Source organism: Diceros bicornis, chromosome 19 (genome assembly GCF_020826845.1).
Source record: "Diceros bicornis minor isolate mBicDic1 chromosome 19, mDicBic1.mat.cur, whole genome shotgun sequence".
NCBI classification, from domain to species: Eukaryota; Metazoa; Chordata; class Mammalia; order Perissodactyla; family Rhinocerotidae; genus Diceros; species Diceros bicornis.
In genome coordinates this window covers 33,565,307-33,581,862 of record NC_080758.1, presented here as the reverse complement: position 1 = coordinate 33,581,862, position 16,556 = coordinate 33,565,307, and positions in this window count along the sequence as shown.

Here is a 16,556-nt window from a genome sequence, read left to right as displayed (position 1 = left end):
AATTGCTTTTGCACTTTTGTCAAAAATCCATTCACTTTACTTGGGTGGGTCTATTTCTAGGTTTTCTATTCTGTTCTTTTGATTTATATCTGTTTCCCTCTGCCAATACCACATCGTAGCTCTATGATAAGTCTTGAAATCAGTTACACTGATTTCTCTCACTTTATGCTTCTTTTTCAAATTGTTTTAACTATTATACTATTACAGGTCCTTTGTCTTTCCATATAAATTTTATAATAATCTTGCCTAAATCTACAAAAAAAATCTTGCTGGGATATGATAGGAATTGTGTTAAACCTGTATACCAATTTGGGGAGAATTGACCTCTCTATCATATTGGGTCTTCAATCCACGAACATGGTATGTCCCTCCATTTATTTAGATCCTCTTAGATTTCTTTCATCAGTGTTTTGCAGTTTTTAGCACGGTCAGTACTATGTTGAATAACATTGGGTGGTGGGCATCCTTGCCCTGTTCCCAATCTTAAGGAGAAAGCACTCAGTCTTTCACCATTAAGTATGTTGTTAGCTGTAAGCTTTTCATTTCAAATGCCTTACCAAGTTGAGGAAGTTCCCTTCTATTTCTATTTTGCTGAGAAATTTTTGATATGCTTAATGTGATTTTTTTTCTTTAGCTTGTTAATATGGTAGATTATGTTGATTGATTGGTTTTCAATCAATTATAATTTCATTCAATTATAGGAATGAACCAGTCTTTCATTCCTATAACCAGCCCTACTAGTTCATGGTGTATTCTTCTTTTAATATATCGCCAAATTCTATTTTTCAACATTTTGTTAAGAATTTTTGCATCTACATTCATGAGGAATGTTGGTCCATAGTTTTCTTTTTTTTTGCCCTGACTTTATCTAGTTTTTGGTATCAGGGTAATACTGGCTTCCTAGAATGAGTTGGGAAGGGTTCTTGCCTCTTCTTCTATTCTAGAAGAGATTTGGTAGAGTTGGTCTTAATTCTTTTTTAAATATTGGGTAGAATTCTCCACTGGAAACATCTGGGTTGAAGATTTCTTTTTCAGGAGGTTAATTACAAATTCAATTTCCTTCATAGTTATGTGACTATTCAAATTATCTGTCTCAAGTGGATAAGTTGTAGCAGTTTGTGCTTTTCAAGAAATTGGTACATTTCATCTAAATTGTCAAATTTGTGTGTGTAGAGTTGTTCATAGTATTCCACTATTATTGTTTTGATGCCTGCAGAGTCTGTAGTGATATCTTCTGTTTTACTTCTGATATTAGTAATTTGTGTATTATAATATCTAAGACATAATCTAAGAGATATTAGTAGTCTTTTTTTTTTCTTTATCAGTCTTGCTAGAGGTCGGTCAGTTTTACTGATCTTGTCAAAGAACAAACTCTGCTCCATTGATTTTCCCTATCGTTTTTCTGTGTTCAATTTCATTCCTGTCTGCTTTTTATTATTTCCTTTCTTGTGCTAGCTTTGGGCTTATTTTATTCTTGTTTTTCTAGGTTCTTGAGGGAGAGATTAGATTGTTGATTTGAGACGTTTTCTCTTTTCTAATGTATACATTTAGTGCTGTAAATTTCCTTTTAGCACTGCTTTAACTGTGCCCCACAAATTTTGATATGTTGTGTTTCCATTTTTATTCATTTCACTCTACATTTTAAATTTCCCTTGAGACTTTTTCTTTCATCCGTAGATTATGTAGAAAGTGTTGTTTAGTTTCCAAGTGCTTTGAAGATTTTCTTGTTAACCTTCTGTTGTGGATTTCAAGTTTGATTGCTGGGCAACTGGCCTTTTATTCCCTTCTGAGCCTTGCTGGCCAATCCTAGCTCCCCTCCTAGTGTGTGAGTGGGTGTCACAATGGAACTCTCACGACATCACTGCCCCTCCCCCAGTTACTTGATTCTAGAATTGCTTCTCCACCTGTCCCAGCCCAGGGGGGGCCATCCAGTAACTGTCCTTCCCTCCTTCCAGCTCCTGCTTCCCTTTCACCTCATCCACCCCATCTGTCCCGTGTGAAGTCAACTACGTGTCCCAAGTTTGCACAATAAAAAAGTAACCGAAGTTCGAAGAGGATAACATTGCCACAGGATGACAGCCGAGATGTGCAGATGGGATGAGCAGGAATGCAGAGAAACGGATCACCCAGGTGAGTGGGCAGCCCTTGGGGACTCAGACAAGGAAAGGTGAGGCGCTGAAGCCTGGGGTTCTGGATCTGGGGGGCAGGGAGGCAGTGACTGGGAATACAGGAAACCAGGGTCTCAGCAGCTTAAATTGGGGAATGTGGGTGAAGGTTTGGCTGAGTGATCACAGAGATCTGGGTCTCTGGTGGCTAGTGCTAGGACCAGCCTGAGGAAGACACATTGGGCCAGGTAGGAGGGGCTCTGTCTAGGAAGACCTTGGTGCGGGTGGGGTCGTCCTGGAAGGGAGAAGGCCAGTGGGGAGGCAGGTATCCTGGCCCAGTGCTGTGCCAGCAGAGGCCTGAGACTCCTGCGGGGGGCACCGTCTGTGGGTCATCACTGGGTGACAGCCAGGAAATAGACTTCTTTCTATTATTTATTATTATTTTTAAATCAAACTCACACATTCGCATATACTGAACAAATAACTTCTAAGAGGTTTTATTTCAGGAAACAGCGCCCTGCTCCATGGCCTGTCCCCATTGCCTGCTCCTCAGAAAGCCATTTTCCCTTCTTTGAGCTGAGCCCCAAAGATCTCTCATATTCCCTCCCTCTCCCCGTGCCCCAGCTCTGCCAGCTCCAGTTCCAGGTGCCCTGCTGTCTCCCCTTCTGTTCTGGGAGCGGTTAGATCTCACCAGTGCTGCGTTGTGATTTGTTGCAACAATTTGGGTCATGGTGGTTTTTGCTCGAAGGCAATGTTTTTCTGGTGAGTGTTCTCGGTAAGCCTTGCTTTGCCTTTTCTTTTCTTTCCCATTCTTCTTCTTATAGTTTTTTGTACTCCTCTCCAGCTCTCTCTCACTTATTTCTGAATGGGGGAAGTTTTTCCCAAATTGGTTTTTAGCAGGACGTTCATCTGGAGGAGGATGGAGTGCTGTGGCCCAGGTTCTCATAAATGATGGTTGGAAGCCAAGGTTTTTGTGCGTGGGTGTTTTTCTCCATCTTAAAAAAACGAAATGCAGTAGCCAACATGAAAGAACATATAAATTGCATATGTGAGGCAGAAAGAGAACTAATCACACAATCTCTCCCAGTGTGGTTGTCCCTCAGCTCCAGAAACAAAGAGACCCCTGGGATGATTTCTGCGGGTCCCTTTGCATCCGCCACCAGTCACATCCGTGGAAACCATAATGTAGAATTTTATGGTTCTCACACAATTGCCTTTCTGTGTAGTTTGATGACAATTCTTTGTATTTGCAAAGGACGCGTTGCAGAGTTTTGCGTGTCTGTTTGTATGGTATTGTTCTTCTGGCCTCCTTTCCTTGCTCTACGCTTTGTGATTTTCTTGCATCTGGCAGTGTTGGTAGAGAGGTCGTTTGCACATTTTCACGTCTGTGAAGTATTGCACTGCACTGGCTCTCCCACAGTTTATTTCTCCATTATCCTGTTAATGGACAGTTGGATTGTTTTTAGTTTTGCTTCTTTGAACAAGATTTACCTGTCCTCTGAGACACATGTGCAAAGTTTTAGCTAGTGGTGGAATTGCAGGTCCAAAGTTGCATGCTCAACTTCATTGGATAAGGCCAAACTCTTTTCCAAAGTGGTTGCACCAATCCCAGGGCAAACAAGTTCCTTCTTATTTTACTTCCTTGCAAATACACTACTTTTTGCCTTAATATTAACCCTTTGCTTTTAACCCAGCTGAGAGTGACAAGCTGCTGTAAGGCTATTCACAAGAATAAGTTTCCCCTTCCCCCTCCACCCAAATGTTCTTAGTAGTAGCAATTTTCACCACCCAATATCACTCTCTGTATGTATTTGTTGCTGTTTTCACCTCCCTCTTAAAAATGTAAGTTCCAGGAGACAGGGAGTTCATCTGCCTTTTCAAAACTCTTCCTCAGAGTCTAGAACAGTGTAAAGCAGGTAGTAGGTATTCAGGAAATACTTGTTAAATGATTGAATGGATAAAAAAACGAAATAAAGTAGAACCATTAAGGTAAAAACGCTAATTCATACAAACTTAAAATTACATGAATACTTGTGAAGAGGCCCAGCGTCAAAAAGGAATTGGCAGAACTGCCTGGAAAGTGTTCTGTTTCCCTCTCTCTCGCATGGGGTAAGTTCTCTGTTTAGGAACTCCTTTCTGGCCGTGGACCAATAGATTTCGGTCATTTGGTTTTTTCATCCCTCTCTGCCCACTTTACATTCCCTCTTCCATTCACTGGCAAATTTCTTGAGACAACAACAAATTCTGAACAGTGTTAGCCCCATCCTATCTGATCTCTGAACCCACCACTCCATCCCCACCCTTTTCCCCTTCATTACCAGGTCTCCATCCTTATTTGACCTTTCACCTTGGACCAGGTCCCCGGGGCAACCACTCTGTTCTTCTTGACCCCTCTCTGCCTTGGGCCTCGGTGGCACCACATTCCCACAGCTCCAGCTTAACACGTTAGTTTTCCCCCATTGTATCTTTCCCTTGGAATGTCTTCATTTAGGATCCTGGAAGCAAAGCCTGGGTGCGGGACTGATGAGCACACAACTCACTGGGGGCTGCTGCCAGGAGAAATTGTAAGGATCGAGCAGGGGGTTTTACCTGCTTGTGGGACGATGAAATCAGGCCTCTGCCTGATCCTGGGGTGCTGTGGAGTGTGAATTGCACTGTGGAGTCTGTCCTGTCTCCAGACAAGGGACCCCAGCTGTTGTCCCCCTCACCCCAGGCATGCCTTTGCCACAGGCCTGTGGGGAGGTGGCTGGCATGACTCCTCATCCAGCAGCAAGGGGACTCAAGGGGGATCCTGCGAAGGAGATGACAGGCGTGAGCCCCTAGGCCAAGGCCCCTTAGCCCCTGTGGGTGAGACACTGACCAAAACTGATAAACAGGATCCCAGAGGATCTGGACAGCACAACGAACTCTCTCTCACGTGAGCTTCCGTGGCAGTATCTCTAGGATCAGCCCTGGGTTTTCTCCTCATTTCCTACTCTCTCATAACAAACATGTCCCTGCCCACGGCTTCACTTGCCCTCTGCACCGACCACTCCCAAATGGTTTCCTCTAGTCTACACCTTTCTTCAGAGTTCCAGACCTGAACAGTGAACGGCTCCTGACCATCTCCTCTTAATGTTTATTGGGCTTCTCATAGTCAACCTTCCGAATATCTGGGTGTTTTTTTTTGGCCTTTTTAATGTCTGTGCCACAGGGTGCAGCAGGCCCTGTTTGTGGCTGTCTCTCAGGGCTGAGCATAGTGCCCGCATGGCCAGCATTGAGTATGTATGTGAACAGGGGGTAAGCGAATAAACCAACAAGCTGAAAGGTTGGTGAGGGCACAGCCAGCCTTGGGGAGGGGAGACTCACGCACCAGCGAAAGAGCAGTGAGCAGGCCTTCATGGAGGCTCATGGAAGTTGCTACAGGAAATATGTGATAAATGCACTGAAAAACTCCCTTGGATTTGAGGAGGGTCTCTGGGATTAGAGGTGGGATAGCAGCAAGAGGCTCAGGGAAGAACTGCGGTTTGAGATTTGGGATGAGGATGTTGTTGAAAAGGAAGAAGGGGATTCAGGAGGATGTGTTGGAGGGTCGGTGGAGGAATTCTTAGGCTTTGGTGCAAGGAACCAGGTGGGTTGGAGTGGCTGAGGTTGGCATTCTTTTTTTTTTTTTTTTAATTGCCAATCCTCCTCCTTTTTTTCCCCTTTTTCTTCCCAAGGCCCCAGTAGATAGTTGTATGTCATAGTTGCACATCCTTCTAGTTGCTGTATGTGGGATGCGGCCTCAGCAAGGCTGGAGAAGCGGTGCGTCGGTGCACGCCCGGGATCCGAACCGGGGCCGCCAGTAGCGGAGCGCGCGCACTTAACCGCTAAGCCACGGGGCCAGCCTTGAGGTTGGGATTCTTGAGGGACACCAGACGCTCTGGTAGAGAGGTGTCAGGTGCGGATGAGGTCATCAGGAAAAGGGCTGGCCTTTGGCTTTCAACTATGGCTGCTCCATGGAATAACCTGGGGGCCCCGAAAACTCAGGTACAGGGAGAGCGTGGCACTCATCGGTGAAAAGAGTCCTCGTTAAGTGAGGAGGGATGTTTCTATTCAACTGCTGGTGGAATCACTACAAGTGAGTTAAAAAGGAATGAGGTGTGGGGGTGGCCCCTCAGCAAAAAAAAGAGGAGGATTGGCATGGATGTTAGCTCAGGGCTGATCTTCCTCACAAAAAAAGAAAAAAAAAAAGAATGAGGTTCGAGGGTTGGGATAAGAATGAGGAGTCACTGAGGACAAGTTGCTGGACTGGAGCAGGAAGTGTTAGGCCTTGGTGCAGGGAAAGGTGAGGCGGAGGCTTGGGGTTTGTGTGTGGCAACTAGGGGGACCAGCCATCCCAGTTTGCCCGGGGCTGAGCTGGTGTTAGCACTAGAAGACTCAAGTCCCAGAAACCTCTCTCAGCCCTGGGCAAACTGGGACAGTTGGTCACCATGGTGGCAACAGGTGTTTTGATGAGGGAGGTGCCAAGAGGTGATGAGGTTGTTGCTAGAAGGGTGAAGGGTTGGAGGAGAGGGTCTCTGGGAAGACTTTAAAACTCCTGATATTCACTCAGCACCAAAAAGCAATTGTCTCAGGGCCTGAGGAAGCGAGGTCCCAGCGGCAGTAACCTTGGGAACACTCCCAGGTGAGCCTCATGTGCAGCCAGGGTGACAACCACATGGTTACAGCAGGGCTCTAACCTTAAATTCCAACTCAGAAACCCAAGGAAATGACCCTCCCATTGGTACTAGCAACCAGAGAGGGATTCTCATGTGGGTCCCCTGCCCAGTGGCCTTGTGAGAATCTCTGGATGTGTGGGGGGTGATTTAAAGGACCTGCTTGTTAACAGAGCGCCTGGCACCTGCCCCTCCCAGCACGTTAAGGGTCACAAGCAGCTTGCCAGATGGAGCTCCATGGAGCTTTCTAGAAGAAAGATGGTGGGGGTCTATGGGTCCACCTCAATGTGCACACACTGCAGGTTCTCAGTGATACACAGGAGTCACCAGGGACATGAACACGTGGAGGTGTCAGCTGTGTCACACACGTGGATGTCCAGAGACACTCACGGGCGTGGCTACTTCTGTGCTCCCGTCTCCCTGTGAGCACACAGGTGCACTGCTCCTGCCTGCCCCAAACAGCAATGCCAGGTATCTCAGTTCAGGATAAGAGGCCTCAGACCTGAACTGAAGTGGGAAGTCTCCACTCTCCTGGGTGTGAAGTGAGACTTGCCCCTCAGGCACAGGGACCACTCTGGAGGGATTGCCGAGTGAAGGGTGCAGAATTCCAACTGGAATTCAGAGGAACACCCAGGGCCCCATCCCCCTCCCTGACACCCTTGTCTCCAGCCCAGGCCTTGGCAACCCCTAAGGTGCCTCCCTGCCACCTTGGGCTTCTGGAAGCAGGAGTGAAATGGGATTTGGTGAGTTTTATTCTGGCATCTTCCTGATCTTCCTGAAGGTCTCCTTGGAGAGGTGGCTCCTAACATCCTTTAGGTCTAAGAAAGTCATCTTTGAGAGCTAGATAATTGCTATACATCCTCAACTCAAAAAAAAAGTATGTTACCATCTACACACACAATGTTGAATAAATTTTCAAAGACTTGATGGTCTCTATGGAACCATCTGTGGATCTCATCTCAAAACAGCTTCCAGAGGCAGCTCAGACTTGAGCACCGCAGGGCCTTGCAGAGGAGAGCTGGATGGGTCCTTGAGTCCCAGGAAGTGGCTGAGTCTGATACCAAAAGACAAAGACACAACAAGAAAACTGCAGACCAATATCTTTTATGAATATAGATGCAAAAATCCTCAACAAAATAAATCTAGTAACATATGAAGAAGATCATATACCAAGACCATGTGAGATTTATCCCAGGAATTCAAGTTGGATTTAACATGTGAAAATCAATTAATGTAATACACCATATCAATAGGATAAAGAAAAAAAATGACATGATCATCTCAGTAGACACAGAAAAAGCACTTGATAAAATCCAACACCGCTTCATAATAAAAACACTCAACACACTAGGACTAGAAGGAAACTTTCTCAACCTGATAAAGAGCATCTATGAAAAGCCCACAACTAACGTCAAATTTAATAGTAAAAGACTGAATGCCTTCCCCTGCAGAAAAGGAACAAGAAAAGGATGTTTGCTCTCACTACTTCTATTCAACATTGTACTGGAAGTTCTAGCCAGGGAATTATGCAAGAGAAAGAAACAAAAGGAATCCATATTGGAAAGGAAGAAATAAAATTCTCTCTATTCAACGATCACATGATCTTATATATAGAAAATCCTAAGGAATTCATTAAACTAGAAGAACTAACAAACCAATTCAGTAAGGTTGCAAGATACAAGATCAATATACAAATATTAATTGTATTTCTATATAGTAGCAATGAATAAAACAAATTCAATTGAGAAAACAATTCTATTTTAACAGAATTAAATGCACAGAAATAAATTTTTAAAAAAGAAGTGCAAAACTTATACTCCGAATACTATAAAACCCCGTTGAAACAAATTTTAAAACCTCTAAATAATTGGAAAGACGTCCCATATTCATGGATCAGAAGGTCTTGGTGTATGATCTTCTTCATATGCTGCTAGATTCATTTTGTTGTCAAGAAGGTCAGTATTAAGATAATAATACTCTTGTGATGGTTAATGTTATGTGTCAACTTGTTTTTTGATGAGATTAACGTTTAAATTGGTGCAGTTCGAGCAATGCGCTGTCCATAAAGTGGGTGGGCCTCATCCAGTCAGTTGAAGGCCTCAATAGCAAAAAAGACTAGGCTCCTTGAGCAAAAGGGAATCCTCCAGCAGACAGCCTTCAGACTTCATTTGCATCATTGGCTGTCCTGGGTCTCCAGCCTGCTGGCCTTTGGACTGGAACTGGAAGATTGGTTCTCCTGGTCTTGAGCTTGCTGGTCCAGACTACAGATTTTGGACACACCAGCCTCCATAATCATGTGAGCCAATTCCTTATAATAAATTTCTTATACACACACACACACACACACACATACATATACATACATACATCCTATTCTGTTTTGCTGGTGAACTCTGACTAATACAACTACCCGAATTGATCTACAGGTTCAACACAATACTTATCAAAACTCCAGCTTGTTTCTTAACAGAAGTTGACAAGACGATCCCAAAATTCATGCAGAAGTCCAAGGATCCCAGAAGAGCCAAAACAATCTTGGGAAAGAAGAACAAAGTTGGAGGAGTCACACTCACTGATTTCAAAACTTATTACAAAGCTACAGTAATCAAAACAGTGTGGTATTGGCATTAAGGATAGACATAGATCAATGGGATAGAACAGAGGGTCCAGAAATAAACCCTTATATTTATGGTAAATTGCTTTTTGAGAACAATGCCAAAACAATTCAGTGGGGAAAGGATAGTCTTTTCAACAAATGGTGCTGGGACAACTGGATAGCCACAGGCAAAATAATAAAGTTGGATCCCTATCTCACACCATATCCAAGAATTAATTCAAAATGGGTCAAAGACTTAAATGTAAGAGCTAAACTATAAAACTCTTAGAAGAAAACATAGGAGTTCATTTTTGTGACCTTGGATTAGGCAATGATTTGATGCCAAAGGCACAAGTGACTAAAGAAAAAATAAAATAGACCTCATCAAAATTAAAATTTTTTGTGGTTCAAAAAACACCACCAAGAAAGTGAAAAGACAACTCACAGAATGGAAGTAAATATTTGCAAATTATATATCTGATAAGAGACTTTTATCTAGAATACTGTAAGGACTCTTACAGCTCAACAGAAAGACAAAAAACCCAACTAAAACATGAGCAAAGGTTTTGAATGGACATTTCTCCTAAGATGATACACAAATGGCCAATAAGCACATGAAAAAATGTTCAACATCATTAGTCATTCAGGAAATGCAAATCAACAGCAGAAGGAGACACCACTTCACACTCACTAGGATGGCTATAATCAAAAAGATAGACAAATGCTAGGATGGGGAGAAAATGGAATCCTCATATATTGCTCGTGAGAACAAAAAATGGTGCAGGTACTTTGAAAAACAGTTTGGCAGTACCTCAAAATGTTAAACAGAGTTACCCTTTGATCCAGAAATTCCACTCCTAGGTATATACTCATAAGAAATGAAATTCATTCACCCAAAAACTTTACACAAATATTTGTTCATAGCAGCTTTATTCATGAGGGACAAAAATTGGAAACAGTCCAAATGTCCATCCATTGATGAGTGGATAAAGTGTGGTTTATACTTACAATGGAATATTTTTCACTTTATTGAAGGAATGAAGTCCTGATACTGATTCAACAAGGATGAACTTGGAAAACATACTAAGTGAAAGAAGCTAATCACAAAAGACCACATATTGTGTGATTCCATTTCGATGACATTTCCAAATTGGCACATCTACAGAGATAAAGCTTAGGCCTGGGGAGTCATGGTGAATGGAGATGACTGCTAATGGGTACAGAGTTTTATTAGATGGTGGTGATGGATGCATAACTCTGTGAATATACTAAATGCCAGTGTACATTTTAAATGGGTGAATTGTATGGTGTGTGAATTATTTCTCAATAAATCTGCTTTTTAAAAAAGGGGAGCGAAAGAAAAGGGGCCCAAAGAGCCTGTGGATGAGCCCCCAGGCGTTCCCAGTCCAGCCTCCCCCTCTCCCGTCTGACTCCTGTCTGTTAGGCTATCCAGGCTTCGAAGATCCGTCCATCCATCTGACAGGCAGCTGATGATCAGCTGGTTGCTCATCAGTTGGTCAGGGGGGGCCACACTGCTCAGCCAATCAGGATCACCTGGCAGTTGGTTCCTTGGAGACAGAATCAGTTAAACTGACAAAGCCTCCCTCAGACGGTCCAGTGCCTCAGTGAGTCAGGACTACTTGTTCATCCAGGGTCAGTCAGTCAGGAGGGCAGTTGCTGGAATGTTCATGGTGAGGGAGGCAGCCAACAGTCAGCAGGTCAGGCCACGCAGGGACAAAATGTGTGCCTGCCCTGAGCCTTGGAGAAGTACAGACACCTGGCTGCTGTGGGCAGACAGAGAAGCTTTCGAGGATGGGGACAGTCACCCCCGCCTGGTAAGAGGTAAGAGCATGCAGCGGGGCTGGGCAGGATGAGTGCCCTTCCTGGGCCAGGCCTTCTCCCAGGGGCTGGACTCCCTCCTGTGACCCGAGGGCAGGCCTCCTTCAGAGCAGCCTGGGGACAGGCTGGGGACCTGGGAAGAGGTAGGAGGAGGTGCTCTGGGCACAGGGATGAGGGCAGGATCCTGGCATCGGAGCTGTTGGGGTTGAGAGGGGGCTGGTTGTCCCCAGGGGAATGAGAATAGCACCCATCTTCCTCATCTGTAAAGTGGGGGGGGGAGATGAGAGCATCGCTGCATGGGAACAAGTCAAGGATCTGGAGTTAATCAATGTAATGGGCTTAGAGCACTCTCTGGCACCCAGGAAGCACCCATGCATGTTGGCGGGTGATGTAAAGGAATTCAGCAAGCACAGAGCATCCTGGCAGCAGGGCAGACGCATGCCTGTCAGTGGTGACCTGGGAGCCATCGCTGGACATGGAGATATTGGGCTCTGTCCTCTCAACAGGGGATCCCATTGGAAATGTCTTTGGGCACAGTGGTGGAGAGAAGGGAGCACAGCCACGACCAGGATGGCTGGAGGGCCCCTTAGCCACTGGGCATGGCAGGTCCAGTGCCCATGCCACAGACTTATGGATCCATAAAAATAGTTTCCTGAGCTGGTCGGAAGAATCAGCTGGGCACTCAGCTCGAGGGCAGATTTTTGCTGAGCATGTATCCCAAACACAGACCCCAGCACAGGTGCAGCCAGACGACGGACACACTGAGATACGCCCACATTCAGACGACCCTGCTCTCCTCCCTGCAGCCCGCTGGTGGCATGAGGACATTGGAGTGGCTGACATGCTCCCCTGGGGACAAGGACAGCAGACCAGCGCCCCTCCCCCCAGCATCTCTCAGCTCAGCACAGACAAGGACAGAGGCCCAACTTCACAGCTGCTGACGGGGCCATGGTCACATGCAGAACCAGACACACCCACCACCTGGACCTGGGGCTGAAAGGCTCAGAGGAGGTGACGGGACTGAAGGATCGGGTCACCAGGCTCCAAAGTCTCAGAGGGTCCTGCAGGCTCCCTGGCACCTCCCACCAGGCTGCCCCTGCACTGCCCGCTCCTCTGAGGGTCTTCAGTGGACAGGTAAGGCCTGAGCACTCACCTGGCCCCCCTACTGTGCAGATGGGCAGCCACTCTGCCCTAGGGACCAATTTTCCCAGATAAAATACTTGATTTCTGCCATCCCAGGCTGCATAGGATGCACAACCTCCCTCTGAGCCCACCTAGGCTTGGGCCCCTCATTTTAGGTAACAGGAACACTCTCACTGGCTTTCCTGCCCCTTAGGGGACCAGAGTCATGGAAACAAAATGAAACATCTGTTAACCTGCTGGTTGTGATATTTTTTGTAATCCTCATATGTTTGAAAAATCTAATTCTAAGAAAACGGGGGAGGAATTGCAAACATAACAGTCAGCAGGTAGTCCTCAGGGCCGAGCTTGTTCTTGCTGATTCTGCTCCAGCTGGTGCTCAACAGTGCTGCAGGCATCAAGCGCTCAGACTCCCAGAGGGACCGTCAGGGAGGGGACTCCTGGAGGCTGGATCCGTGTGCCTCCTGTCAGAACCAGTGGCACCGGCTACTCTGCCTGGGGAGGGGAGGAAACTCAGGGCTGGCTGGGAGATCTGCTCTTCCTACCACCTGCCCTGTCCATCTTAGCCTCTCACTTTGAACAGAAAGTGAGGAACACGGAACAAGACCCCGAGAACCACAGTCGATAGGGAGCGTGGAAGCCTCTCACTTCTCCTTTCGCCAATTCACAAGTGTTGCCCGGTTTGGAAGCTGAGGGAGCTGAAGGAGGCGGCTGCACGGCTGGCTCCCTCCTCCCGGAAAGGGGACCCGCGCCCCCGAGTGGCCTCAGCTTCAGTCTCCCGCACTGAGGGAGGCGTGGGTGCCCAGATGCCGCCTCCCACCTGGGGCAGGACAGGACTTGGCTGACTCCAGGAGATTCTGCACCTTCCAGCAGCCCCTGGAAACTTCTGCCCAGCAGGGCTCCCCTCTGCTGCCACCCTGTCTTAGCCCTCACGTCCACCAGAAAAGGGCCTGGACTCAGAGAGGAACCTGGCATCTGGACGCAGCCCCTGCCCGTCAGGCCGGGTCTGTTTCCTGAGCTCTCAGGGCCTCAGGCTTCTCCTCCTCCTGAGCAGCGAGGCCCAGGGAGAGTGTGAGAGCGGGGCGGGGAGCTGGGCGGGCAAGAAGCCCAAGGAGCCAGGGTCTAGCAGATAATGAAACCCCCAGCAGAGGCCTGAGTCCAGGGCAGCTGGGCCCCATGCTGGCTGTGTGTTCTCGGGCAAGTTTCATGAACCTCTCTGTGCCTTTGTTCTCCTCCTCAAAGGGTGATAATAAGAGCACTGAGGCCACTGACATGTTGGGGGGCAGACGGGGAGCTCCGGGTGAGGGTTTCTCCTCCTCACAATTAGCTGTTGGGGAGACGTTGGGCGGGATGAGCTCTCAGAGCTTGGCCATCCTCCGCCACCTCGTGCCTCTGTCTGGAGGGTCAGACAAGGTCAAGGTCAAATGCTTTCTTCCACAGCCGCCCAGCCGGGCTGCTTAATTCCCTGCAGACTCTCCAAGTCAGGGTCCTTTGACACGGCCGGCGGGTCCGACTCCCACGTGAGACTCGGCAGGTGAGGCTCTTGGGGACCTTGTCTGGTTCTGTTTTAACGACAGGAAACAAAAGTGTGTGGCTGGGCTTGATTTCCCCTCAGGTTGTAACCACCCAGAGAGGAAGTGAAGGCCCATCTTCAAACCCAAGTTCAATCCTCAGCCCGTCTCGCTCATTGAGGGGGAGAAGGTCGTTGCAGGTGGAACATGATCGGGGTAGTGGGGACCTCGGCGGGGTCAGTGCTTGGCCCAAACTGTGAATTTGGGTTTGAGGACCTCTCTCTGGAAGGATTTCATGACCAGATCGTCCTGGAGATGGTATCACAGGCTTGGGTCTTTGAAATAGTTCTCTTGCTGGGCCATTTCATTTCATGTATTCTCTGTTCTCTTCCATTCCCGCTGTCTTTTGGGCTCGCTTACTGGTTGTTCACAGGGTCTTACAGAGTAACTGTCTTCCAGTGGCTCACCTCCCCTGAGAGCTTATGCTCGCCTCCTCCCATTCTCTCTTTTATGGAACTGCTTCTTTGGATGAACCATGCTGGTGTTTTCAAAAGGTTCCTTGCTGGTTTTGTCTTTTTTCATGATCTGATAGTATCTTACTTCTTTTTTGCTTTTTTGTGGTGATATTTTTGAGCTTCTGCTAAACCCACTGTTGAGGCCCCTGTTATTGCCTGTTTCTGGAGTGTGCAAAAAGAAAAAAAACGGTGATCATTATAGGCTCCCCTGAAACTTCAAACATAACTGAAGAAATATGAGACCTCGGGGTGCTGTAGCCAACAGCAATCCAATCTTATCCTCTCTGTAGTTTTAGATGTGAGAGGTTTCTTAGCTTATGGTGAAGCTTTGGTATTTCTGGCTCCGATGGGGTCAAACAAGTCTGAACTTACGTAGGCACTTCCACTTGAAGACTCATTTTCTCATATCCTCTCAGATTTTTCCAGAAACAATGGAGCTCACTTATTTCACTTATTGATGTTTCAATTCCCATCTTCTCAGTGTCCTGTGGATTACGGAGTGTCACTAGGCAGTTGTTATCCAAGGTCCAAGGAGTGGCCAGTGAGATATGAACCTCCCCAGAAGAGGGCTTGTACTTCAATTATTGAGCTTTACACTGGGCACTGCTTGTCACCTTCCTCATCTCCATGGTGTCTCGTCTTCCTGAAGCTGCCATTCCCACCCTGGCTATCCAGGCCGCCCTGCTCCCTGGTTGCCCCAGGTGGACTCAACAGTAGAGTCACATTTGTAAGGTATTGGAAAGAAATGTGTCGAAAGAAGTGCAGAGGCTGGAGAGTGTCTCTCTGGGCCTGGCACAAGACTTTTATCTCCTCTCAGTGACTGCCTGGCCAACAGCCAGCTCCTGCTCTGGCTGGATCTCCAGGAAATTTTGGCAACCAATCCCTCCCTCTGTGACTCATCCACAGACGTCTCCATGGATTTGCTTGCTCTCAGAGTCCATGCTGTAGAAGGAACCATCCTGAAATGTTTCTTGTCTTCTTCCAGTTTGGCTTGTCTCTCACTCCATCCCACCTACCTGCTGTTCTCTCTGGGGTCAGCAAATGTCCCATACTTTAGAGGTAAAAAAATTGGGCACAGAGAGGGTAGTCTTCTCAAGATTACACGGAGTTTACAGTGTGGTAAGCCCTCGAAACCAGGGCTCAATAACACAGGTCTGCCTCCCAGGGATTCCTAATGGCCAAGAGTCCCAGTGAGATGGCATGAACAGGGGGCCTGAGAAGGGCTGTCTGACCCTGTCAGCTCCTAAGCCCCACCCAGCGCACATGGCCTGAGGTTTCCATGGTGATGGTAAACGAACCTCACCTGCTTCCTTTTTCATTAATGCCATGTCCCCTGTCATTTTGTTGTGTGCCGAATGTCTATGTGATCAACAGAATCAGGGGGAATGGAGCCCAAATGTGAGCAGCCAGACCCTGGCAGTGGTGGCACTGGAGTCAGAACAGAGGCTGGCGGCTCTGAGGCTCTGAGTTCAGAAGCTTCAAACCTGGGGAGCAGAGCAGCAGTGCCCAGGGGATCGGGGGGTTGGGGACCAAGTTTGTGCTGGGAAATAAGCATATAGGCACAGTTTGGAGAATCCTGATGTTCGGGGGGCCCCAGCACGCAGAGCTAGGACTGGCTGGAGGGAAGACCAGGTGCTGGAAGGTTGTCCAAGAACAGGGCAGACACCTGGATCAGTGTGGGGTCTCCAAGGCCCTGGAGGCCCAAACACCACTGCAGGGACAGTGCCAGGGGACTTGAATGTGCGGTAGGGGTGGGAAAAGTTGCTTTTCATCATTTTTCAAAACCCAAGTGACAAATTCACACGCTTCTAAGAGGCAAATGGCTCTGCACGGTGCACAAAGAGCTTTCTCCTCCTGGGGCCCACCCCATGGCTTAGCGGTTGAGCGCGCGCGCTCCGCTACTGGTGGCCCGGTTCGGATCCCGGGTGGGCACCGACGCACCGCTTGTCTGGCCATGCTAAGGCTGTGTCCCACACACAGCAGCTAGAAGGATGTGCAACTATGATGTACAACTATCTACTGGAGCTTTGGGGAGAAAAGGGGGAAAAAAAAAGGAGGAGGACTGGCAATAGATGTTAGCTCAGGGCCGGGCTTCCTCAGCAAAAAGAGGAGGATTGGCATGGATGTTAGCTCAGGGCTGATCTTCCTCACACACACACACAAAAAAATCATTG